The sequence below is a fragment of the Canis aureus genome, chromosome 24 (genome assembly GCF_053574225.1).
Source record: "Canis aureus isolate CA01 chromosome 24, VMU_Caureus_v.1.0, whole genome shotgun sequence".
NCBI classification, from domain to species: Eukaryota; Metazoa; Chordata; class Mammalia; order Carnivora; family Canidae; genus Canis; species Canis aureus.
The window spans coordinates 42,232,932-42,259,827 of NC_135634.1; the positions used below are offsets into that span (position 1 = coordinate 42,232,932).

At 38.0% G+C, this 26,896-nt stretch overlaps 1 long non-coding RNA gene across 1 annotated transcript in view; it reads left to right on the forward strand.

Annotated features, from left to right (window-relative positions):
* The first annotated feature begins 459 nt into the window (after positions 1-459).
* The window catches only part of LOC144296146 (uncharacterized), a 36,440-nt gene continuing 10,003 nt past the window's right edge, over positions 460-26,896 (forward strand). Inside the window, exon 1 of the long non-coding RNA XR_013363303.1 lies at positions 460-582. This is a non-coding gene — a long non-coding RNA (uncharacterized LOC144296146). The remainder of the gene's footprint in view (positions 583-26,896) is intronic.

The following is a 26,896-nucleotide window of genomic DNA, read 5'->3' on the forward strand; positions in this document are numbered from 1 at the left end:
ACCAGCCATGCACTGGGCTCTCCTGATGTCCAACCTTACGTCCTCACCCCTTATTCCAAGGGCAGATGCTTATGTTGTGGGAAGGGGACGGTGTTCTGAAATTATCAGAGGCTGTGGAAAGTTGTCAAGGGAGATGTGATTTCTCTTTAGCTGAAAGAAAACTTCAGAAATGTTGTTGGTGATCTAGTCTAGAAATCTGGAATCCTAAAATCCCAATAACACGAAGCAAACATAGGGAAGTAAGTTAGGTCTCCCAAGCATTCTGCGGTGTGGGCCCATCATGTCTTTTATGTTTTCATTTGATATTAGTTTCCATCGAGTCAAGGATTCTGTCAAAAGGATCCAGATGCTACGAATGTAACCCTTCTCTGTTTTCTCCTAAAAACACATCATAAACACTAGAATTGTTCATTCAGGGCTCAGGGTCCCATGACCTCATAATACAGACCTCTCTGCTATACCAGTCACTCAGAGAAGTTTTGACAGAGGGGACTTCCATGAGTGTCATCCACTGTTGGCGCCACGCAAGGTGTAGTATGGCCCCAACTGAGGTGCCTCACATGGCTGTTATAACTGTTACAGGTACTACTTTAAGTTTATTCTACTGCAGGAATTATATTCAAAATCATATGTAATAAAAGAAAAACTGCTTAGAAAACTATTCACATTAGATTTATTATTACTACTAATTGCACGTAGAGGTTCAGCATGGATCATTCTGCATGAAGTTAAAAATTATTCAATATGCACAGCCCGATGAGAGTTTTTTCTCAAGAAAAACGAAATTATTTGTCTATGCAATTTAGATGTGTGTAGGGTCTTCGTGAACCACCACTCGATACAACCCATGAATTGATCCTATATTCTAGGAGGATCTGATGAAAAAGCTAAATGAATGATCTGAGGTCCAATCAGAGAGACAGAAACCAGTAATTTGAACAAAAGATGTGATTTGGAAACGACAGGCAATAAATTGATAGCTGCCACCAGGGGCATTAACAGCGAGGTTTTGCTTTTTAGGGGTAAACTATTTGAAGACAAAAAGGACCAAGGTCTATTGAAGCACCGACTATGACTTCTAAAGCTCTGGCGTACACATGAATCAGCTGAAGGACATATTTTGAGTTTTGTTGTCGTTTTTCCTTTGTAAAGATTTAGTTATTCATTTGAGAGAGAGAGAGAAAGTGGGAGGAGGGACAGAGGGAGAGGCAGAGAGAGAATCTCAAGCCGATTCCATGCTGAGAACAGAGCCTGATGCAAGGCTCCATCCCACAACCCATGAGATCATGACCTGACCCGAAATCAAGAATCAGACCCTCAACCTACTGAGCCACCCAGGCACCCCACTGGAGGACATGTTTAAACACACTTTCTGGGCCCCGTTCTGGGCACTTCTGATTCAGGAAGTTTCCATTAGGCCTGATCATTTACCTTTGTTACCAATTCCCTGGTGATGCTGATGATGTCAGTTCCAAGAGTTTTCTTCTTTTATCTTTAGGTGCTTTATTTCTACTGAAGAGCATCCTATCTTTAACACTTTGTTTTAGGACCAGGACCACAGTTAAAGTACTTTGTATTAATCACCTGTTCATTTCTAATTTAGTTATCACATGCGAACAGCAGAAAACCTTCATCTTTTTAAAGTACATATTTGGAATTTTTAAAAATAAGATCATTCCCATGCAATTGTATATTTGATTGCTTTTAAAAACTCTTACATCTTTAAATTTAGGATGTTTTTCGAACTGGTTAAAGAAAAATAATAACTTCTGTAATATTTTCTCAATTATTCTAGTAAAAGAACTACCCAGATCATTCTGTGAATAGGATTTGGAATTGTTGAATGCTCACCTGATTCAACATTAAAAAGATAAACTCTAAAAACCTCAAGAAACTGTAGCAGGTTTTTATATTGAGGAATTGTAATGAAATTGAACAAAGATTTGAAAAAAATAAAAGGAAAAACTGGATTCGGCAGTCTTTTTTCTTTCTTTTTTTTTTTCTAATGTAGGATTGGGTACTAAGATCAAAGATAGTTCAGCCTAGCTCTGGTTTTCCTATATAATTCTTGGGGCTTATGGAGTATTTTTCTTTCACATAGCTGAAAATACAGAAACAATGATATATATCTTTTGTCATAATGGAAATATTGGTTATATGACATTAATGAACCTCACTTTGAGCTGATGCACTAGTTTGAATTCTGTCCCTCCAAGGCTCTCTTCTGCTCTCCACACAGCAAACTTCATTGTCCACATAGTTTTATTTCATGGGACCTTTAATTTTATTCCATTAAATGATGATTGAGCTTCCCTCATCTCTCATCTAATTATTTCCATGACTTCCTGACGCTTTCTCCAATAAAGTAGTGAGACAGTTTTCTTAGCTAATAAAGCCAAATGGCAGAAAAACCTCTAGCCGTGAGTCATAATTCCTGGGGTTTTCATCTGAATTTACCAGCTAGCTAGGCCTTCAACAAACACTTAATATGTTTTTCTTTCTGGGCCTATGTTTTCTCAGATGTAGAATGACAAATGTAAAGTTATTATTTCTGGGGCGTCTGGCTGGATCAGTTGGAGTGTGTGACGCTTAATCTTGGGGTTGTGGGTTCAAGGTCCATGTTGGGTGTAGAGAGTAATTAAAATAAGATCTTTAAAAAAATAAATAAACAACATAAAAATTATTTCTAGGAATACTCTGAATCTAAAAATATTTAATCAAAATATCTTAAAAAATATAATACTGCTTGGTTTTACTAAATAACCCAACAGGGTCAATAAAATTATGGAGATTGTTCTCTTTTATTGCTATTTCAAAAAATAATTGTATGTCTTTCATTTGTCAAGGTAGATGAACAGTGGGGTACAATAGTGGGCATGTGCTAATGTCTGGATTGTCATTGCTCTGATTTTTTTTTTTTTTTTTTAATGGCAATTCTGGTAACGGCAAATAGATGGTTCTAGCTAATGTGTCATAATAAAATTTGCCAGTAGGTGGCAATACAATGCAGAAAACGGTAGGAAACAGGGCTCTATATCTGTATCCCCAAGGAAATGTGCTTTGTTCCATCGTCTTTAATGAGAATTATTTAATCAATATAAACTATAGCAAACAAATGAATTGAAAGATATTAATATCACTGTCTGACTGTCTTTAAATATGGGCAACATTTTAAACTTTATGATGGAATTCATTCCAAGAAATAGTTCTGAAGTATTTGGGATTTCTCAACATTTCAAGAATTTTAAAGGTTTATTGAAAAAGTGTAACAATCAAGTACAATGCTTATTTTTAAAAAATAGGCTTTATGAATTATTAAGAAAAGGATAAGGCCAAGGGAAAAGGCTTATTAATTTTTTTCATTTTAAATTTATTTCTAAGGCTGTGTTTTCCTTTTAAGGTTGGGCTCGTGAAATATCTTTCATGTTATTCCCATGCATGGGGGTGAAGTGAGATGTTTCCAGTGACCCCAGACTCAGGTGATGGTTTAACACATAGGGCAGCACCTTCTGGAATCATGGAATCATCACCACTGGGGCTCAGCCACCTTCCCACAGATGTCCCTGCTCCACATTTTCCTGCCATCACCAGGCACGTTAGGAGGGACAGGATCAAAGCAGTGAGTTCACCACTCATGGAGAGACTATTCCTTCCTTTCCCAGTGGGAAAGGGCCTGAGATGCCCTAGGCAAGTGGAGACCTAAAAGCCTACTCATGAAAGACTCTGGAGAGCTGGCCATAGTTGAGGGGGGACCTCAGGTCCTGCTGGGACCCCCAGAGCAGAAGGAGCAAATATTGTGTTTAGTACAGCACAGTTGGGAGCAGGTATTGGGGAAAATAAGCAATAGTTTTACTGGAATACCCCAATGGATTAAGATTTCTGAATTTTCCTTGATTGCAATGCAACTGTCTCCATGTTATAGCAAAATTTTAGCTGCCATCTAACTTCTTAGTAGCAGTAGCACGTCGGTAGGTTTGGCTTTTGTGGTAACTGTGCTTAATGATGCGCTTGGGAACCCTTAATTTTTGTGTCTCATCTATCTATGGTGTCTGGCATAGAGAAGACACCCCAAAAATATAGAACTACAACAAAGGCTTATGTGGGGTGTATATGTTTTCTCTCTGGATCATGCTACTTCCATTAACGAATTTCTTACATGCTATTTCTGAGGCAGCTCTTGCTAGAACAGCCTCACACTGTACTTACTTATGGAACTTTGAAAAAACCTGATGCCTAAATCTTTTCTTCAAAGATTTTATTCTAGTTGGTGTTGTCTGGACACTGGGATTTTAAAATTTTTCAGGAGATTCGAATATGCTGCCAAGATTGAGAATGGCTGTCTGGATTAATTTTCCTTCCTACCAATTCTTTCTTCAGCTGTATCTAATCTACAATTTTATTCATTCATTAAGATCTGAATTTGAATGACTATGCTTTTATTTAAACTCTGAGACATCTATTACTATTTTAATTGATCTGCTCTTTTATTATGGTGCCATTTTCTTATGGTCTCAGCATCTTTTTTTAAAAAAAAATACTTTTAAACATTCGAAATCTATTTATTTTATAGCTTCTTCTGCATGATTATTTCCCTGGAAGTTCTCAGGATTCTACTCCTGCTTTTTGGCGTGTGCTATCTCTTGCTTATGGAGGCTTGTTCTCTTGCATGTTTTATAATATTGGATCGGAAACCTAACTTAAAAGAGCTCTATCTGGGAATCCTCGTGAGATCCAAGGCAGTTTTGCTTTTTGTTTTGCTGAATGCCTACTAATATCTCCGCAGTCCTAGAAAACCTATTTTATGTTAATTCCTGATGCTTGGATCAGATATTTGAATTCTCCTACTCCAAACCACCGTAATGGACAGGGCTAGGATAGACAAGATTGCTCCCTGTCTTTTCATGTAGATAAATGAATTCTTTAGCTGCATTCTTTTCCTTGAGGGTACAGAGGCTTTCTTAATCATGATCCACTTCATTCAGGCTACCGCCTCCATTCCTGGCTTCATAAAGAAATGACAGCTCAGTCTCCAACTTTGGGCATTGTCCCTCCCTGACACACCTTCCCGAAAGCTATGCCTTTGTTCACATTCTTTCTCTTCTTTCTCAACACTTCAGCTATGCATAGAAAATAATGCTTGTATCACTTTACCTGGCATTTCTGGAGTTTATCTCAAGATAATTTGCTGAATTGTCTGTCTGCTTGCATAAGCCAACCCCTATCTCATCCCCACCCCACCTCAACACATTGTGCATAATGGATGCTCAATAATGTCTTCTGATTTCACTGTCCACATAGTCTCACTTACTGCATCAGCCCCTGACATCTTTTTTTTTTTTTTTTTTTTTTTTTTTTTTTTTGCTTTTTTTTTAGCCCCTGACATCTTGCAGGAGTGCTCAGTTCCCTGAGAAGCACCCATCATCCTTTTACCTCTCTTGTGGTTTATTAACTCAATTTCTTTCATGTATATTCACAGCACTTGGTGTGCTGGCATTTTCAGGTTTACTAAGCTTGTTTCCTATTATGGATGAAAGAGTTTCTTAAAATCGTGCCTGTCCCAGGATGCTTACAGGCCACAGAGTTATCATTTTAAAATTGACATGGATTTTTAAAGTTATTAATAATTTTGAAAAAACACATATTTCACTACTTCTACTCCCAAACCGGTCTTGCATGGATGCATATTCTTAATTAAATGAGGTCCACAAAATATATGAGATTGCTAGTATTTTCAATGCATTTTAAAATAAGTCTACTCCATGCTATGTAGTTTACATTATAAACTGAAATAGAGGCCTGTGTAATTTGCTATGTATTGAAATTCAGTGAGTTTGTTGATGATGATACTGGCGGGTTATGCTGAGACTCTTTTCGTTATCAACTACACATATTTTAAGGGATAGAATGTGCTTTACAATGGAGATTTTTAAAGGACTTCTGGCAGGATAATAATAATAATAAGCAAGAAAAAGAGATGGTCTCCTTTATGTAACATTGAGGGGAAACACAATAATAAAAATAACTGTAATGTAATTGGATATTAGTTTTTAAATTACATTGGTTCACTTAGATCTTTAAAGGACAAAGGGAAATAAAAGATAATGAAAGTAACATTCATCATCAGATTTCTCAGATTGCATGAAAATGTCCCTGCCCTGAGTTTAAAAAAAAAAAAAAAAATCAGTGCCTCTTGCATATGATTAGCCAGACTTGGTTTTGATTGTCTCCATTATGATCTTCTTGTTAGAGTGTAATGAGATTCAGTCCTGCACATATGAATACCCACCGCCTGTCACTGAGCCATCTGCCCATGACTTAAAGGCATGAGCATGCTGTCTGTAGTGAATAGAGAAAAATGGAAATTTGTATTAGAATCGTTTCTCTTTGTTCTTTGTTCATGATTTAAAGCCACTTGGCATTATTCTTCAGGGCTCAGACATTTAGCAGGCAGCATATCTAACAACTTTAAACTATGTCCTAAAATTGGGGTATATTTTGATATCTGGGCATTAGCCAACCTTCTTCTTGTACCAGCTATTTTTTAAGGCAGTGCTTTTTAAAAAAAATAACAGTAGACTTTATTTTCTAGGGAAGTTTAGGTTTAAAGAAAATCAGTGAGAAAGTACAGACTTCCCATATCACCATATCCTTGCTCTTCCCCGTCATCCCCACCACCAGGCTCCATAGTCTCCCCTGTGATCAACATCTTTCAGTGGTAAGGCACGTTTGTTACAATTGATGAACCAATATTGGTGCACTGTCATTAACTGAAGTCGTAGTTTGCATTAGGGTTCACTCTTTGTGTTCTACGGTTCTATGGGTTTTGCCAAATGCATAAAACCATGCATTCACCATTACATTATCACACAGAATAATTTCAATGGCCTAAAATCCCACATTCCATCTATTCATCCTCCCACCCCAAGCCCAACCACCACTGATGGGTTTTACTGTCTCTATAGTTTTCTGTTTTTCCAAAATGTCATAGAGTTAGAGTCATACACTATGTAGTTTTCCCAGATCATTTTTTTTTCACTTAGCAACATACATGTACCAGCTTTTAATTACCCTGAGTACACCCTTCATTGTAGACCAACTTCTTCCTGCTTTAATTTTGATTTTTTTCACTCCTCACATGTCATATTATTAATGTCCATCATCAGTTACCAAAAACAAAACAAAACAAACTAAAACAAAACTCAAAAACTACGTGAGGAAATATTTAAATCAATTGCCAGAGTGACACTTTAAAATTTACTTGGTGGTTCTCCTGTTATAAATAGATAATTAAAGGCAAATAAAAGAGCAGGTGATGATGTGAGGAGAAGAAATGTAAGCATACCTCTCTGACTTGCTCAGCCTCAGTTTCTCCATCTCTACAAGGAGGGGATATTGTTACTGTTTCAAGTTGTTCCCGAGGATGTCACACATGTTCCATGTGATTTATATGGATGGCACTCAATGACAGTGAAGGAAGCAGACAAGAAGTAGAAGACAAGCAGGAAGACAGAGAGATGAGGAAACATTACACAAAGGAGTTGGAGAAAGGAGCAGAGTTTGCTGTGACCCAAGCAAAGTAGAGGTTGTTTCTGAGAACCAGGTCCATCAGCAGGATCTGAAATCCTCCTGAAGGGTGTGAAATAGAAAAATGTTTACCTTTCAGAAAGTCCCCTTGGCTGTTGGAACCTAGGTGATTTTTTTTTTGATGATCATTTCTCAAAGTTGATAGAACAGGCACAATATTTAATGCCTATTTCACTTCCCTAATAATTCTAAAAATAAATATAAAAATCAAGAATTTGTTTTGCCATTGTAGAATTAAAATGTATATAAAATATAATATTTTAGCTATTTCAACCCTAACACCCTTTTTCTGATTTTCTGTCAGCCCCATCTTTAGAGACATTTCAAAGTGATACTATTCATCTTCTTAAATACTGTTGAATATTTTAAATCAATGGCGGACATACTAAGTGAAGATACTAATGTACCTGCCAATTACATTACAGTTTTCTAGTGAGAAATTGTTTAAACGTAAGAAATGTCATAGAAGTACATGTCCAATGTATCTAGATAATGTTTTCCAAGGAAAGTGTTGCTTCTCTGAGTTTACACAGGTAAACAGGTGGTTCCACACCTCCTGGTCCTAAGGTTTCCCAGTGGTCATCACTCCTGGGAATTTACCTTGAGGAGAAGCATGGGAACTCTTTTGATGTTGTGTGCTGGCATCCTCGATTCCCCCAGAGTTACCAGAACTCTGTGTATTTCAGAGCAGCATTATGCTTACAGCCTCCCCTCCTGAGGAAAAGGCACAAGCAGATTGCTCACACAATAGATAGGAATGAGTACTACATGTTTTATGACTATAAGCCCCCAGTTCCTGGTATCCCTGAATCCACACTCAGGGTGAAGAGTGAGTCTGTTTCGTCCTTCTCCAGTTGGACGATGCTCAGTGGTCATCCTTAACACCTCCACCATCTCAGTGGTGGTGAACCAGTGTTCTGTGATGACCTTCCAGGATTTTCTGGTTCATGTTCATTTATGATTCCTGAGGACTAGTCATAGTCTGCTTCTGTCTCTGGAGTGAACAGCTGAAGAAAGCTCTATGGTTGCCTATTCTCTCTCATTGGGCTCAGTTCCTATATCTGATGCAGATGGTCCTTACCTGTGCTGTGGGATTATGAATACACAGAGATGGGTCTCTCAGATTTCTCTTTGTGAGGACTGTGGTTGGCTGACAGCCTTGAGCTGTGTGTTCCTTTAAGATCTGCCCCAGGTTATGTTTAGGAATCCCCCCAGTCCTTGAGCAAAGGCCTAATCTCATTTCTGCCCCAGGGCAGGTCATGCAATCAGGCGTGCTTTGCTCCAGAACACCCCCTGGGGCCGGCAGAGGTATTGCAGTCTGCATTATGGTGGGATGGCTTCCTCCTCCCAATCCTGTTCCTGTCCTTTTCTCACATAGGTGTCCCCAACAAGCCTATTGTCCTCCTAATTCTACCTCTGCATCCACTTGCTGTATCAGGTATTACCTACCCAATTAATTAAATTAAATTAAATTATCTACTCAATTAATTAAATAAGTCCTTAATTGAAGAGGGGGACACCTATGTTGGGGCCCCAACATCGTGATTAAATGGTAAGTGATTATAAGAAGGGTTCAAGTCTTCTTCATCACACACAGGGATTGCTTACAATAGCCTTCTGCTCATTGAATTCCATTTTCCAGAATTCACTTTTGGCTACATTTGTGTTCTTTATTAGCATAGACTTTTTACCCTTACCCTGAAGGTCTACACTTCCAACGCTTGGGCATGATTAAAAATCCACTCCCCTCTCCAGGTAAATTCAGGTTAACTTCTCAATTGCCAAAACCCTCCTGTCTTCCACAGGGCAGGAAAGACGGCCCACTCTGTTCTTCAGCTTTCCTTTCTTGGCTTGACTTAGTATCTCTGCCGCTCTTTTGGCAGGCTATCCTGAGATGTCATTTTCTAAGAAAGGGATTCGCTTATAATTCAGCTGACTGCCTCCTTTATATGTTGTAATATGTTTTGGCAGCTACGGCAAACAGAGATTAGGCGTAGGCTGCTCTCCCTTTGAACACAACTTGCTGAAACAGTAAGGGGACACGTCTGTGCTATTTCAGGGCATGTGCAATCTAGTGAGTGACATGTGAGTCCCTGAGATTTTCATTCACAAAAGGATTGTTTTGGGGTTAGCCACATACTCTAAGGTGTCCTCGGTGGGACATTTATGGTGACAGGAGGGCATTTTTCTTATAAGGAAAATGTGCTCCCTTGCGGATCATTAGGAGGCTGTTGGGTGATAGGGTTAGGGATTGGGAGATTAGCCTAGTCTTCCTCTTTCTGAGGCAAAACCTCCAGGTGATTAACATCTGCCTCCCCCATATCCTGTTTACCTGTTACAGTCTGAATGTGTCCCCCAGACTCATGTTGAAGTCCCAACCGCCAAAGGTTTTTAGTAGGCAGGATCTTTGGGAATTGCCTAATCCATGAGGGTGGAACCCTCATATGAGCCCTGTTGGTGATGAGCTTCCCAATCTGTAATATGTTGTCACAGCAGCTCAAATGGACTGAGACTTTACCAGTCACGTTTTTTACTCCTGCCTCTCCAGTGGGAACTGTTAGCAACCAGGGACCATTTAGTCACACAGTCCACCAATGTTTCCACTTTCTAGTGATCTCTCTTAATATTTATCCCTAAGTCTCTCCCACCTTTTCTATTTTGATATTCTCCTGATTTACCCTCCTTGCTCCTGAATACTTTCACACTTTCTACCATCTTTTTTTTTTTTTTTAAGATTTTATTTATTTATTCATAGAGACAGAGAGAGAGGCAGAGACACAGGCAGAAGGAGAAGCAGGCATCATACAGAGAGCCTGACGTGGGACTCGATCCAGGGTCTCCAGGATCACACCCTGGGCTGCAGGCGGCGCTAAACCGCTGCGCCACTGGGGCTGCCCCACTTTCTACCATCTAACGATAAGTATCCCCTAAGTCTTAATTTGGGGATAATTATTCTGTTATCAGGAATTTACTCTCATGGCTTCCCAATGCATATTGCATAAACTGAACATGTGATTTTATTTTTTTTAATTTTTTTTTTTTTTATTTATGATAGTCACAGAGAGAGAGAGAGAGGCAGAGACACAGGCAGAGGGAGAAGCAGGCTTCATGCCCCGGGAGCCCGACGTGGGACTCGATCCCGGGTCTCCAGGATCGCGCCCTGGGCCAAAGGCAGGCGCCAAACCGCTGCGCCACCCAGGGATCCCCTGAACATGTGATTTTAAACTTATGCTGCAGAATTGCCTATTTGATTGTATTTGAGATATCTTGCTATCTATTCAAAAACAAAGAGTAATTTGGGTGGACACAAGCCACTCAGGAATGGGGCATGAAACCAACTACTGACAAGTTTGATCCCTTTCCAAGGTCAAAGTGTCATTGCAAGCTCTTGTCCTCTTTCCTGCTATGTCCTTTGACCTGGAGGAAGATGACCTTGAGCAGCCTCCCAGTTTGTTTTCACCTCCTCAATATGCCTCTGCCGTGGAGTAGGAAGATATGAATTTAGGTTGAACAATAGTGAACACACATCTCAGTTGCCACCCTTCTTTTCATTCAGGAGATGCCTGGCTATCTCCCAGCTACACATCAGATTCTGGAGGAGAAGCCCCTCACCCCCAGTGGTACTGAGAACTTCAAGTGGCTGCAGCAATATCTAAATCTAGAGTTGCTGGTGGTAATCTCATTTGGTGAACACTCTGAAGTCTTGTTTGCCATCACCTATGTCAGCTGATTTATTATCATCCTTAATTGTATATTTTAGATATCATTCTCATCTCTATTTTTATTTGTTGCTCATTTCCTTTTTCAACTTTTCCTGGGGTGGGGGGTGCAGAGAGAGGGAGAGAGAGAATCCCAAGCAGACTCTGCACTGAGCACAAAGAGTCCAACATGAGGCTCGATCTCACAACCCTGAGATCATGAGCTGAGTTGAAATCAAGAGTCAGAGTCTTAATCAACCGAGCCACCCAGGTGCCCCCCTTTTTCAACATTTTATAGTGAAAATTTTCAAACACCACAAATTTAAATTTTTTTTCTAGTGAATACACATATACCATTCACATTTTACTAAATATGTTTGACACATAACTATCCGTGTATCCATCACTGTGCCCACCAATTGATCCATCATGTATTTTGAGAAACATTATAATGCCTTAAAATAAGACCATGCAGAATTTCCCCCAAAATGCTTCAGCAGACATTTCATTACAGTTTTTATTTCAATATAAACTAAACATTACAGAAGTGCACAAATTTTAAGTGTACATATGTTGAGTTTTGACAAATGCATACACTAAGATAACCCAAACCCCATTGAGAGCATTACTAATGCCAAAGAGAGCTGTCTAATCTCATTTTCCAGCAAATTCTTACCCCCATACCTCAAAAGCAACTTCTGCTCAGATTTTTTTTTTTTCATATTACAGACTAACTTATAGACTAACTCTGCCATTTCTGGAACCTTATATAAACCATACACGCAGTATGGACTCTTTTATGGAAAGGTTCTTTCACTCAGCATAATGTTTGCAAAACTCATTTATTCATCCCATATATTATGTTATGGCTGAGGAATATTCCATTGTATGAATATGCCAGTTTATCCATTCTCCCATTGATAGACACCTAGACTTTCCAAGTCAGGGCTATTTCGGTAAATACACTATAACCAATCTTGTAAAAATCTTATGGTGGGCATACATTTTCATTTCTTTTGAGTAACTATGTAGGATTAGAATTGTTGAGTAGGTGTGTGCTTATTTTTATAAGAAAATGCTGGGCAGCCCGGATGGCTCAGCGGTTTAGCCCCGCCTTCAGCCCAGGGCCTGATCTTGGGGACCTGGGATCGAGTCCCACATAGGGCTCCCTGCATGGAGTCTGCTTCTCCCTCTGCCTGTGTCTCTGCCTTTCTGTCTCTCATGAATAAATAAATAAAATCTTAAAAAAAAAAAAAAAGAAAAGAAAATGCCAGATCTTTATCCAAACTAGTTGTACCATTTTACTTTCCAACCAAAAACATATGAAAATTTCAGCTGTTCTACATCCTCAACAACAACTAATGTTACTCACCTTTGTATGTTTAGCTATTCTGTTGACTACTGAGTATCATTTCATTGTGGATTTAATTTGAACACCTCTAATGACTTCAACTTTTCTCATGAGCTTATTGACCATTTGAGTAACTTCTTTTGGGAATGTCTGTTTAAACTTTGCCCATATCTTCTGGAGTTTCTTGTATTTTTGTCACTAAGTTGTAAAAGTTTATATATCCTCGATGCCAGTACTTTGTCAGATATGTTTTTTAAGTATTCTCTCCAAGTCTATTACTTGCATATTAATTTTCTTAATGGTGATTTTGATAAAAATATTTATTTTTAATTTAATGAAACCTAACATCAATGTTTCTTTTATTGCTTTTTGTGATCCAAGAATATTTTTCTACGTTGAAGTCATGAAGGTATTCCATAAAGTTTTCTTATAAAACTTTTATAGTTTTAGCTTTTACATGCAGGTCAATATTCCATCTCTAATTCCATTCTAATTCCATCTCTAACTACTTTTATGTGTGGTAGAAAATAGGACTTTATTTTTTTTCCATGTTGATATCCAATTATTCCAGCATTGCTTGTTAAAAAGTCTTTTTTCTTTCTTTCTTTTTTGGATTCCCTTGGCACTTCTACACCCTATAATTGTCAGTGTGTAAATAACAATGGTAAGACAGTGGATAGCGTCACCTAGATTACCTTAGTTCCCCCCTAATATTGTCTACTTGTTCTATCATTTGCCAAGATAGAAGAGTTAAAATCTTTAATCATGCTATTTCTCTGTCGAATTATGTCAGTTTTTAAAAAAATATTTTATTTATTTATTCATGAGAGACACAGAGACAGTGGCAGAGAGAAAAGCAGACTCCCTGTGGGGTGCCTGATGCAGGACTCTATCCTGGGACCCCAGGATTACAACCTGAACCAAAAGCAGATGCGCAACAACTGAGCCACCCAGGTGCCCAGAATTATGTCAATTTTTGCTTCATATTTGTAGGACTGCTGACAACACTGCCTCTATCTTTGACCCTCCATCTGGTTCATGCTGGAGCAATGGCCTCCCTTGGGGCTATGTGTTGCAGGTGCTATGGAGATTAATGTAAGCCCCCATGGAAATCCAGGAAGGCTTATTCTGATCTTGCCTAAAGTGGCACATGGAAGCCCCCACTTTATCTAACTAGAAGAGATTCTCTGCTGCACAGATGGTGCCACTTTAGATAACTACCCTTTGACCTCACTGCAATGCCCCTAGCTCTATAAAAGCTGTGGGTCAACTCTGGACTCCGTGGAGAGCAGCTGGTTAGTGCTTGGATTCTGCATTTGTCTGATTCCCTCCTGTCAGTAAGTTACCGTGAATAATACTGTGGAAATGGCATGGAGTGGCTTGCTGTGTTTTTCAGTCTTAAAGTGACTTCTCAGTCTGGAAGATAATTTACTGACCCTTCTCCACCTTCTAACAATATTCTTTTGGGGCACTGTTCCTAGATTCGCACATATTTATGATTATTATATATTCCTGAAGAATTAAGCTTTTTATCATTGTGATCATCTCTATCCCTGGAAATAGCAAACTTCTTTAAGTCCATTTCTGATTAATATGGACACTTCAGCCTTCTGAGGCTCTTTGCCTGCTACATCTTCTGTCATTCATTTGCTTTGCAACTCTCTGTGCTTGAAGGGCATTTTTATAGGCAGCATATAGTTATGGTAATTCCTGTCTTTTAATCATCATGCTCTGACCATTACAGTTATTATGATTTTTTTAAAGATTTATTTATTTATTTATTTATTTATTCATTTATTTATTTATTCATGAGAGAGAGAGAGGGAGAGAGAGAGGCAGAGACACAGGCAGAGCGAGAAGCAGGCTCCATGCAGGGAGCCTGACATGGGACTCGATCCAGGCTCTCCAAGATCAGGCCCTGGGCTGAAGGCAGTGCTAAACCACTGAGCCACGGAGGCTGCCAGTTATTACAATTTTTGATGTGGTTGGATACAGGTCTACCATTTTATTGTTTCCTATTTCTCTCTCTGTTTCTTGATTTTCTGTTCTTTGATTTAATTTCCTTTCGAAATTACTTGACTCTTTCTAGAATTGTACATTCATCTATTTGTTCTTCAGTTGCAGTCCCTTGCATTATTTTTTTGTTTAATCCTCTTTTTCAGTCTATTTAAACTTAATATTCCACCGTTTCATGTTAGTTGTAGAAATCTGACACAAGTACTAACCCATGTGTCCCCATATCCTTCACGCTGTTTGTCATATGTATTGACGTGTATACCGTAAAAACTCTATGTAACAATATTGTGATTTTTTATTTTACTTTAAAGAAATTAAAAGGAAAAATAGCCTTTTATATTTATCCAGAATTTTATATTTCAGCTGGTATTCACTTTTCCTGAATATCCAAGTATGCATTTGGTAGCAGTTTTCTTTCATCCCAGAGAATTTGCTTTAGCATATTCTTATAGCGTATGTCTGCTGGAGAAAATTTCACTAGTTTTATTTCATCTAAAAATGTTTTCATTTCAACTTCATTAGTGAAAGATGTTTTTGCTTCATATAGAATTTTGAGTTGACAGGTTGTTCTTTCTGCACATAAAGATATGTTCCACCCTATGTCAGTACTATAGTTTTTGTGCCAAGTCAGCATTCATTTGAAAAGCTGTTCTGTATGTAGTGTGTCATTTTTCTCTGGCTTCTTGCAAGATATTTTCTTTATCATTGTTTTTTAGCAATTTAAATAGGACATGACTAGCTTGATTTTCTTTATCTTCCTTTGTTTTTACTGAATTCTTTGAATCTGTGTGTTTATTACATTTACCAAATATGGAAAAATTGTCACCTGTAGATTTTTAAATAATTTTTGCACCATTTTCTCTTCTCTCCTTCTGGAACTTCAATTATACATGTATATTAGATCTTGATGTTGTCCTAAAGGTCCATGAGGATCTGTCCACTCCTTCTTTAAATTTTTTTTCCAATCTTTTCTTTGTGTCATCTTCAGATTTGATCACTTCTATTAGCTCAGCTTCAGGTTCACTTTATCTTTTCTCTTTTGATTCCATTCTGATAATAAGCATTGGGTAAAGTTCTGATAACTGATACGTTATTTTTCAGTTCTGGAATTTCCATCTTTTTCTTTTTGTAGTTTCATTGTTTCTAGCAAAGCTTTTCTTCTTTCATTCATTGCAACCTTTTTCCCCCCACTCATTGAGCATAATTCTAATGGCTGCTGTAAAACATTTGAATGTTCATTCCAATATTTGGTGATTTTGGAGTTACTTCTGTTAATTGTCTCTCCTCTTGACAATGGCTCACATTTTCCACATTCTTAGTAACATATTTTTGGAACATATCTAGGGAATGGATTTTGTTATAATCTCCAAGAGTTTTGATCTTTGTCTTGTTTGTTTGATCAGGAAATTTATTCTATCAAAGTCAAATTCAAATTACATGGCAGTTAGTTAAATAGAAGTTAAAATCTCAGTTCTGAGCTGGACTGTGTTGAATCTTCTTCACATATGCATGATTCAGAGATCACCCACAAATTTTGCTAGAGTTTATAAACCAGATTTGAGGCTCCCTCTCTTTGGCTTGCTGCCTGCTATTATCTCTACCTCATTCACAAGTAGCTGTTGTAGCCCTAAATTCTATCCTCTGGTTTTTCAGATTTTAAAAAACTTAAAGTTTTTCTTTTTTTTTAAAGGAAAGTATTTTTTACTCCACATGTCACTGGTTGCAGCTGCTTCCATACTAATAGTAAAGCTGTAACATGAGAAACACATCCCATACTGTTCCCTCCTTTCAAATGTTAATTCCCCCTGGAATTGGCCTACTTTTGTGCACTGTCTACAACTTTCAAGTAGTTTTTATTTTTTTCATGTCTTCTCCAGGTTTTATAGTTGTTATCTGTGGTAGAGTCATTCTGGTAAGAACTTACTTGACCATATTAAAAGCAGACTCCTTGATCACTATCTGATTGACTCCTCCAACTCTCTACACTTTTAAGTAGCACAAATTAGAACTAGATACTATGATGTGGCAATAATCATGATGAAGGGATTGCACTGGGACAATTTCACCAAGAAAGCAAAGCCTGGATAAATTTGTAATACCATAAAAATATAAAACCAATTGGATATGGCAAAAGTTTTAAGTTGAGTGGAGTAAGGAATGATCCTAAAACTGGTAGTTTGCCTAGGTGAAAAAGTTAAGTGCTGATACAGATCAGTCTGAGAAAACAAAAGAACAAAGGTTTTTGCTAAACCTGAAGGACAGATGAGGGGCAAAAAGGGGAGGAGTCTAAAGCCTGAACATGTTTGAAGTGCCAATAGGGCACCTGTATATGGTCTATAGCAAGAAGAGGAAAATTTAGATTTAAAGCTAAGGAGCAATTTGAGGAGAGAATTCTGTATTTGTGGATCAATACTGGATATAAGAGCTGAAGATATTCGAATGAATATCATAGGGATTCTATTTTATTTTGAGCCACATGAAATTGTCATTTTTGCTGGTCAAATCTAATCAAATACTAGCAGTTTTACATGGTTCAACTGAATAAGCATAGGGGATATCAACCTTATCTAAGGAATAATTTACCTACTAGAACCTGACTAGGAGACCATCAGGTGGCATCAGAGGAGTAGGAGAGGAATGAATAGGTAAAGCTGGCATAAAACTGAGGTGGAACTAGCGAGAATTGGGAAGAAATATGTTACATATGTAACATATAACCTATATTAATAACACTTTAGTTCTTAAGTTGAGTGGTGAGCTCATGGATATTCATTTTATTATCATTTAAAAAATATTATTTTAAACAATTAAATCATTTTGAATTACAGGGGAATACAAAAGAGTTACACAAATAAAACATAAAAATCCAAAACCTCTCAATACATTTTACTGTATATGCCACACAATTCCTTATTATTACCATAATTAATTTTGTAAGTAGTATATTTAAAAATATATAGAGATTCTGAAAGTACAAAGAGAAAGAAAAATTTTAAGAAGTTTTTCCTAATACAGGAAGAATTTATAACTGATACTTCATTTTTGAATAAAAAGATTATTAGGGAGGAAGAGAAACATAAGAGTCTAACTAAGGAAGCCTTCTCAGGCTCCCTGAAACAGCTGTGCCATAGAAATTTTCCTGTTTTTCCTCTAGGGAACTGAGATGCTGACCATATATGTTTTTCTAGACCAAAAATAAACATGAACTTTATTCTTCAACTGAACATGAGTCCGCGTATCCTCAGGGAAATCCAAGGGCAGATCTAAGAGACTCAGTGAGCCTTAGAGAAATGTATTACCCATTTCTTCTGCTTCCTTGCAAATTTGCTTCTGCTAGGGAGAGTATTCATAATATTTGAAGAATCATAAATAAGTAGAAAAAGTAAAAACCGAATGAATAAGGCTGAGACACATTAAATGCAGACCCAGGGAATAGGTAGACGGATAGGGAATACACAAGAAACTTTGATCAGGAATATTTCCTTTCTAAACCCGACAGTGTGCTGAAGAGTATGCACTGTATCATTTTACACCTTTTGCATGTCTGAAAGATTTCATTAAAATTTTAAACTTTCAAACTATTTCAACAAGAAATCCCAAAGCCCATCAAATAATGATTCACCCCACAAAGATGTATCATGGCCCTGCTGTGGTCCAGGCTATTGGCCAAGGCTCTGCAACAGGCATTTCTTTTCTGTGAGAAATGAAGAGATATACAATTGGAACTTGAATACATGATGAGGAATGGAGCTACGCGCTCAAATAACTCTGACACGTGTCCTGTGTCTTCTGTGTCTGGGAAGCAACATAAACAAAGAGCTATAGATATGCAACAGGAAGTAGTTCTTCCGGTGAGAAAAGAAGACATGGAGCAGTTGTCAAATCACCTGGGATTTTCTGATGAGAACATTTTGCATGGAAATGATGGGGTAGGAATGATTCCAAAAAAGGCTCAGGATAGTGTTGGCTTTTGCTTAGGGATATATTTTTAAGGATATTTGTAAGGGGATACTGAGGAGCAAGACTGCAGCTTGGAAAACATCTAGAAAATATCATTTTATATTGTTACAAACCAGGATATTTGGCATGAAATGACCTGGGCCCTCTTCCCGCCCATGTTACTTACTAGAGGTGTAGCATTTGGCAAGTAACCTTTCCAAAGCATATTTGATAATTTGGAATAATGGAAACATCACCCTCTTTCTTTTTAAATAAATAAAGTATGCACATTGACATTATAAGACATGAGATAATGGTGAGGTTTTGTCTTTCAGCATTAGAAGAGAAGTCTGCAAGAGTAGAATTGGTCACTTGCTGAATGTCCATGCACAGACAGATTCTTTAGATTTTTGTAATTGACTGCAAGTTGAAGGAAAATTTACAGATAAGTGAAGGGTACTAAACCAGGGTAATTGAGAGGCTAATAACCTGTGGCATTAATAGACATGGAGAAAGAAAAAGGACCGGGTTGAAGGTCAAGATAACAGGCTTTGTTTTGAGCATACTGAGTTGGCCTGTGTCCCTGTCAACTGGACACACAAGGAAAGATGTGCAGGGATGTCTGCCTGTGTCAGCCTCCCTTCACCAAAGGACTTCAGTGGTGGAAAGATGTGAGCCTCAAATCAAAGTGGCCATAATGGTGGAAACCAGAATAGACATGAAGGGTAGAGGGTAATGAGAGATGAAAAGAGAATAACAAAGTCACAACAGAAGGAGTGTTCCAGAAGGAAGAATCAAAAACAAAAAAGAATGAAAGAACAAATAATGGAATTATAACAGTACCAGAGGTGTAGAAAATGGGAGTGAGGAATGAGGGCACAAAGCAGGGGTTAAAACTGTGGAAAACATGACAGATTAATATTAAAGATGAAGGATTTATGAAAGGTCATTAAATTTGGAGATTTCCATCAACTGATTTCGGTTTGGTAATATCAATAGAATAATTCAGATGGCAATCTCCTACAGTGCAGGGAAGTATGTTTTGATCATTTCAGGAATTCTGATGGTAACATGAAGGTAAGGGTGTAGTATTAGTGGAAGAGGATGGAGGGATGTTAGGAAGCTACAAATAATCCAGAGCTTCCTATAGTCTCTTATCCTAGCAACGTGGAGCACAACATATAAAATGCTTCTGCAAGAAAGAAGATGGCAGATTTGGTGCTCAGATGCTGGTGTGGATGGGCCAATTCTAGCAATTGGGCCAATTCTTAGCAATTCTAGCAGTCATCTCTTGTCAGGCCCCTAGAATCTCTGCACCTGCATGTTCTTCACGTGGGCACACATTAGGTAATCCTGAACAAAGTAAAAAATGAGCAGCATTAATGAGGTCCCCTGGTAGACACATTGCTGTTTTCCTACTTCATGTCTGGCCAGTCTGTGCCAACTTTTATCCCAAAGTACAAGAAGTATTGTCTGTCACTCTTGCCCTGAGCAGAGGAACCAGCATCTCAGGAGAAGTGATCTATGGAAAGTAAAACAGAAGAAATCTATTAAAGAAACAATCGAATGTACCCAAAAGACTTTGGATACAGTTTTTTTGCTTTTGGTGCCCAGACGAAAATTTTAAAAGATGATGTCATCATGATTAAAATTTGCCTTGTAGTGAAACTATCAAAGGTGGAGAAAGCATGGCTTAAAGGCAGTGTGAGCACTAGTGGCCAGTTGGCAGGTCCAGCTCAGTAGCCATCTCCTCTGGGATAACCCAGGCAGAGTTAACAGTCACCTTCTCTGTTCCTCTATCACATCTGATCCATTAAAAAATACAGTTCCCATCATCTTCTATATTTATCTCCTCTTCCAGGCAAGATACTCCTTATAACAAGGCCAGCATATATTTTATTGATAACTTAGAATTTTGGAGACAGACAAGCAAAACACCCAGGAAAAAGTTGAAAGATTATGTGCTAGACACAATCAAACTGAATATAAAATTAGTTATATCTGTAAGGATTTAAGAGCTGCAGAGAGTTAAGAAATGTTCATAACTCATAAACCTTTATAGAACAAATTATAGTCTTCTTTAAGCTCCATTTATTGGCCATGCTGAATTTGTGTGTAAATATTTGAGTTCATATTTATATGTTTCTTATTTAACCATCAAAACCTGCATCCCATGTGTTTGGTATTCTTATCTCTGTCTTGAAGATCAGGAAACAAACATGAAGAGGGTTACACACAGTGGGCTGAATGGCAGCCCCTAAAGAAATCAGATCCTAATTCTTGGAACCTGTGGATGCTCCAGATGAAGTCTTAACAGATGTAATTAAGTCAAGGATCTTAACTCAGGATGGGGAGATTTCCTGAGAATTCAGGTGGACCCTAGTTGCCATCACATGCATCCTTAGAGGAGCAAGGCAGAGTGAGACCTGAGCACCCACAGAGGAGGCTGTGATGTGAAGATGGACCAGAGAGAGATTCGAAGATGCTGGCCTCCAAGCGATGGAGCTACAAGCCAAGGAGTGCTGACAGCTGCCAGAGGCTGGAAGAGTCAAGGAACAGATTCTGCTTTAGAGCCTTCAGAGGAAGTGTGGCCCTGCTGAGACCTTGATCTTGGGCTTTTGACCTCCAGAATGGTAAGAGAGTAAATTTCTGTTGTTTTAAATCACCCAGTTTGTGGTAATTTGCTACAGCAGCCGAGTAGCTTGCCAGGAGTCGGGTCATTACTAACAAAGCCAGAGCTGGATTCCAAGCCATCCTGGTTCCAAAGTCTCGGCCCTGTAGGAGAGGACTCAGTATCTCCAAGGAGAAGGACGGGGTGTATAGACCATTGAAAGAGACAAGATAACCACTATGGAGAGTGTACTTCCCACTTCTTTTCCTTAGAAAATGACATGCTAAGTGGCCCCTCTTCCTTCCTGTCTCTACACCATTTCTTTCTACTGTGGAATGATTTCAAGGAAATATAAGGAAAGTTTAACCTATAAACCAAATTCCTCTGCCCATAAATTGTACATTAATCTTTGAAGTTAGAGGTCGTAAAATTCTAGAGGAGCAAACCATAGTCTAAATCATTGCTTCTGCTTGACAGGTTTGAGAGTACTGGGCTGAGGAAAGAGGGAAAGAGATACTGTTACTTTAGATATAATTTTTAAGCAACTAAAATTATACAGGATTTTACCAAATCGAAGAGGGTATCTATTTTGTAATATATTGACATCAGCCGCTCCCAGTGATAGTCCCTGCTCTGCCTCTCAAGGGCAACAACCTCAGGTGCCCTGAGTTTCAGCACTGGAAAGGATCCTCTGGGGAATTATTTCTGCTTTACCTCTGGCTTAAAAAATCCTTGATTCAAGACACTTTCATGGCATGGATTTTTAAGGCAATGCTCCTACTGTTTACCCAATGAGTGTGGTGCTTATAGGTAAGACCTGCTTATCAAATGAAACTCCCTTTTATCTTTAATTTATAGAGACTTTTTTGTCATGTGTTTGTGTTGAGCCTTATAAAAGGCTTTCTCTGTAGCTCTTGACATGTAACTAGAGATGTTATCTTTTGACTTAATATGGTGAATGGAAGTTTTAGACTTTCTAAGATTCAACTACTGTTGCATTCCTCAATTAGACCCCATTTGATTATAGGTATTATATATTTTTTATACACCGTTGGATTTGACTTCCTAATATTTTAAGATTTTTATATTTATATCTTAGAGTTGTATGGGCTGAGGATTTTCTTTTCTTAAACCACCGTTTCTGGCTTTGAAATCAATGTTATACTGATGAGATGGAGAGTTGTTCTTTCTTTTTATTTCCAGAAGGGAATTGTCTAAAACTAAAGCTATTAGTAAAAAATTCCTGGAAACCTGAGCCTGGTATTTATCTTGAAACACTATACTAATGTTTCAAATACTGTAATATTTATAAGGTCATTTAGACATTCTATTTCTTGTGGGACCAATTTTGGAAAAATGTCTTTTCTAGGAATTTGTCTACTTTGTGTTTTGATATCTGTTGGTTAAGTTGTTGATGACATTCTTTTCGTATGGTTTATGCACACGTTTTCTTCTAGATTACATTTATAACATCAGATATTTGTAACTTTTCTTTTTTCTTGATCAATTTTGCCAGAAATTTTGTTGTTCATCTATAAAAAGAATCAACTTTTGGTTTTAGTGATCCAACTGGATCTTTATGTTCTATTTTATTGCTTTCCATTGTTTTATTATATACTTGCAGTTTCTTTAAATATATTCAGTGTTCTTTTTCCACCTACTTAACTTGGATGCTAAACTCACTTACTCTGGGTTTATTTTTTTTTCTGATGTATTTAAGACAATACACTAAAAAAAAAATGTGGGTTTGCCATGTGTCCTCATTTTGATTCAGTTCTAGGTGTTACATTATGATTTCTTTTTTGATTCATGAATCTGGTTGATATCTGTTTTTACAAATGCATTGAAGTTTGCCTTATGGCCCAGTAAGTGAGAAATGCTAAAAGACTAATTCTAGTCCATTAAAGTGTATCCGATCATGCCAGGCCCCAAATCACTAGTCTGCAGTGGTTCCCATTTTTACCCAGAGTAAAAGCCAGTAGTCTCAGAGTTCCTGGCTTGGTTCTAAGGAGTTCTTCCTCCGCAGCCCATGCCTCTCTGACCTACTCTGCCACCGTGCATAGTCTTGGGCACTCTACTTTGGCCACACCAGTCTCCTGGCTCTTTTTGAAAGACACTGGGGTACTCCTGCCTTAAAGTTTGCTGTGTTAACTCTGGCTGCCATTGCTCTCACCACCTCTAGGATGACTACCTCACTGTCAAGTCTTTGCTCCAATCTTATCTTCTCAATGTCTTCTCCGAAAATCTACCACCTACCACCACTCTCTCATCTTATTTCTTTTCCGGGCATCTTATTAACTTCTAATACACTGTTTAAAACCCTGTGTGATCTACCTGTTAGCCTTGATTGGATCACTTTGCCTCCTCATGCTTCAGTCTCTACGTGGGTAAAATTAAAGGTCTAGAATATAAACAATATATGAATAATCTCCTCTCTTTTGCAAATAGAAAATTCTGAGATTTGGTTATTTGAAGTTTAACATTAAGCCCCAAGTGTTTTGCACTACATGGTTCTCAACTAGAACAGAGCAAAATGCATGTGTTGGGCAGAGTTCTGAGAGGACAATAAGCATTTACGAGGAGGACCAGCGGCACATACATCATGGAAACCCCTGCATGACTACGCTGCACCCAAGAGTAATGTGACATGAACAAATTGATTCTCATTTTTTCTGGGAGCCATGGTGTCTGGTGGCTACTCTGAATAATTAGCTCACTCATGCTAACTTGTTGACACATTATCTTGGGGAAATGCCAGTCACTCTTTCTGTCCTAGTGATGAAAAGTAATTTGGATGTATGAAAAAGGATATTCCATTAAAATACGACTCCTAAGAGGGGTACCTGGGCAGCTCAGTTGGTTAAGTGTCTGACTCTTGGTTTCAGCTCAGGTCATGATCTCGATCCTGAGATGGAGCTCCAAATCAGGCTCTGTGCTCCAGCAGGGAGTTTGCTTGAAATTCTCTGTCCCTCCCCCCTCAGATAAATAAATCTTAAAAAATAAAATAATAAGAGAAAACCCTAGGGTAGATTCTTTCTTACTGGAGGAGCCATGAAAGGGAATCTGACTGACTATATAACTGCCAATTCCAGGCTTTGGTTAAATACAACACATTTCACTGCTAGAGGAGGGTGTAGTAACTAAGAACAGCTGATCTCCAGTTAGACTCCTGGGTTATCATTAGTACTCAACTTTTGAAAACACTACTCAATTTCTCTGAACTTTGTTTTCTCCATCTCAAATGTGTTCTATGATATTTGCAGCCTCATTCAAAAGTACACGTAAGTTCCGATCTCTGTTCCACATAACAAGGACAGAACAGAGAACAATATATAACATGCTACTCATTACTGAGTTTGAGGTTTATTCACAGAACAGGCAAAGGGACTTAATTTGCAAGCAGGAAGTAGCATCATAGTAGGATGTTCTGACTAACACTTAAGATGCACGATGTATTTGAGTCAATTCTTTTAATTTTAGTGAGGTGTTAACAGGATGCCTGCAATTTGAGAAGGAAAACCATGAGGGAAAATTGTTTCTAGTTAATATATTCTGGTGGAAATGTTTGTAATACCCAAACTACTTAAGATGCTTAGCAGCATTAAACTAGATATAATAAAAGCAATAAATGAATCAAAGTGAATTTGGCCTTGAAGTTTTTGAGTGATTCCTGATTTTACAATAAATTACAGCAGGATGTCCTTGATGACTCTCAAGCAGGAAAGCAATCAAAAAGGTTTGTACGTATCAAGAGTGTCACATCTTTTCGGGTGTCTATTTGTCACTTTCTCACCTAGGGCAGCTGTAAAAACTAGGTGATGAATTTCACTTTATTCTTACCACTTCAGACATCTGGTGGATGCAGTCTCAGTAGACAATAGATTCAACCAGGGTAGGATCATCTTTAACATTTTTACTGAGCATGCATCTCAAAAGGACCTCTGATCAAATTAGGCTAAGTCCTAAAATTTAAAGCAAGTTTTAAGTAATTGCCTATCTTTCAAAGCTAACCATTTCCTAAATTATATCTGTGGCAACAAGTCAAATAATCATAGATCAGTCATTAGAGATCTACTTCAAAACTATTAAAAGGTGACAGGTCCAGGGAGAGCAAAAGGTTTAAAAGGCTCTAGAATTAGAATAAACCATTTTATTAGTAATGTTAAAACCCCCATAGGGTGGCATGCATTGTAACTTAAAGCACATTCATCACATTTATCACATTAGATTTTATAGTCTTTTGAATAAGATCTGACCACATACCACCCCCCTGCCCACCAGCTTTTCTTTTATTAATTCAACAGTCATTACAAACCTGCCATGTATCTGGTACTTGGGAATACAAGTCACATGGGTTCTGTCCTCCATATCTAGTGTTCAGAGAAAGACCTGAAACTAAAGATTCTGCATGCAGTCTGCTGGAGGAAATGCCTCAGAGTACCTAACACAGTTAAAGAAAAACATTACAGGTGGGGCTATGATTAGATTGAGTCTGGAAATAGTAAAAATAAGTGTGGGAGAAGAATGATAAAACCTTACTTCAGACAGATGAAACATCTGCAGAAGCCCAAGAAGATAGAGGACATCGTGTGTTTTAGAACATAAAGTAGCTGGCATTGCCTGCTTTGTTAGGAAGTTGAGGACAGCAGGAAAGTGTCATACAGTGAGGGCTGGCTATGGTTGGCCTGCATAGGTTCTTGAAGAGTTTGTTGGATAGAATTGGAAAAGACCTGGGTAAGTTGTAGGAGACACAGATCCTATATCTGGCTGCCACCAACTTTGTAGATATACTTAGAAAAATAATATATTTATTCGGTGTCTGCTTGGGTAAGATAATAGTGTTAGATTTTTATGAATGGCTGTCAAACATTAATAGCCTCTAAAACCTTTCACACTGAATTCATTTAAAGTTAAAAACATACATATAACTTCCATTAAAAATTTTTAACAGACTTAAGGGGATCTTACACACACAGTAAGTAAAAGGTAAAAACATCCCATAGAAAATGGGAGAAATATAATTAGTCCATTCAGTGAGGGTAACCCTGATTGGCTAATAATTATTTGGAAAGATTCTCAACCTCAGGGGTAACCAGGAAAATTTAAACTAAAACCACAAGAGGATTCAATTTCATATTTATCTGGCTGGTCATAAATAACACTTGAAATATAACCAATGTTTGGAAAAATATATATTGGCTAAAGGAAATTTAGGGTCCAGGTTTCCATACAAGCTGGAATTCAGAGCAGAACTTTGTGGGGAAATTGGAAGGTAAGCATGAAACCTTGGTCACATGGGCCAAACCCATGAATTGCAGTGTGGAATGAAACCACATGCTCAACATACATGTCATGACCCATGGAACTACAGGTACCCTAGTCTTGTTTTAGTCACTGGTAGAGATAGAGCACAGGATGAGTGTCATAGGATGAGATTCCCATGAGACCAAGAACAAAATAGATCTAGACCTAGATTCTAAGTTTGTGGTTCTCAAACTTCACTTTGCCTACAAACCATGTGGGGTGGGGGTGGGGGGCTTTCTTTTTAAAAATACATTTTCAGAAATGAAGATTTTTGTTTGCTGAAGGGCAAGGGAGTAGAACTCCAGCATAAAGCAACAAATTTTACTCAGCTGTGAGACAGAGGTTAAAGTTCAAGGCTGTCAAAGCCACAGAAACTTAGAGGCTAACATTCTT